This window comes from Octopus bimaculoides, chromosome 2, assembly GCF_001194135.2.
Source record: "Octopus bimaculoides isolate UCB-OBI-ISO-001 chromosome 2, ASM119413v2, whole genome shotgun sequence".
In the NCBI taxonomy this organism is placed as follows: domain Eukaryota; kingdom Metazoa; phylum Mollusca; class Cephalopoda; order Octopoda; family Octopodidae; genus Octopus; species Octopus bimaculoides.
The window spans coordinates 86,758,470-86,759,530 of record NC_068982.1 but is presented as its reverse complement, the minus strand read 5'-3'; the positions used below and the strand labels follow the sequence as shown (position 1 = coordinate 86,759,530).

The 1,061-nt window shown below is 29.9% G+C and overlaps 1 protein-coding gene and 1 long non-coding RNA gene across 2 annotated transcripts in view; one reads left to right on the top strand and one right to left on the bottom strand.

The window, feature by feature from the left end:
• Positions 1 to 1,061, top strand: part of LOC128251577 (uncharacterized) — a 100,144-nt gene that overhangs the window by 97,586 nt on the left and 1,497 nt on the right. The window lies entirely within an intron of this gene.
• The window catches only part of LOC106875806 (early growth response protein 1-B), a 130,686-nt gene that overhangs the window by 128,721 nt on the left and 904 nt on the right, over positions 1 to 1,061 (bottom strand). The window lies entirely within an intron of this gene.

Here is a 1,061-nt window from a genome sequence, read left to right as displayed (position 1 = left end):
ATATATACTCTTTCTCCCTCTCTACCCTTTCTCTCTCTCTCTCTCCTCTCTCCCTGTATATATCGAGAGAAAGAGTAGAGAGAGAGAATGAGAGAATGAAAGAGATTGTTAGATAAATATAATAAATACATACAATATAGGCAAACATCTATAGATATACTTGTAAATACACACGCGCACACACACACATATAAGTTGATAGATATACTGATGTGTTTGTATGGAGATAGATAGATAAATAGATAGATAGATAAATAGATAGATAGATAGATAGATAGATATGCCAGGGAGATTAAGAAGTTCACTTCCGAACCATGTGGTTCTGGGATCAGTTTCACTGCATGGCACCTTCATCGAGTGTCTTTTATTATAGCCCAGGACCAACCAAAGCCTTTTAAGTGGATCTTGGAGATGGAAGCTAGAAATCTGTCAAGTATTTATATATATATATATATACACACACATACATTTCTTGTTTTGACATTGCGTGATAGTTGTTAACAAGTGTCACCATCGTAAGAGTGGTGTCATTTGTTTCCAATCTTCCACTAAAAAACAGGGAAACATCTTGCTGAGAAGCAGATGAGAGCTGGTAGCAGAAAGGGCATCTGGCCATTGAAAATCTGCCTCAAGTAGTGCCATCTGACCCATGCCAACATGGTAAAGTGGACATTAAATTGATAAGGATGACAATAGTAACGATCATATGCATACATATGTACACACACATACATACACACATGTATATAAATACATTCAACCAGATAGATAGATACATATATACATTATATATAATTATATATATCATATATTTATGTATATTTATATATATACATATGTGAATTTATATATATTTATATATATACATATGTGAATTTATATATATATATAATACATATACAAATATGCAAAAACATATATATATACACACATTTATGTGTATCCATATAACACGAGTATATAATAATAATAATAATAATAATAATAATAAAATATAGTATCTATCTATCTATCTATATGATATATATATATATATATATATATATACACACATACATATG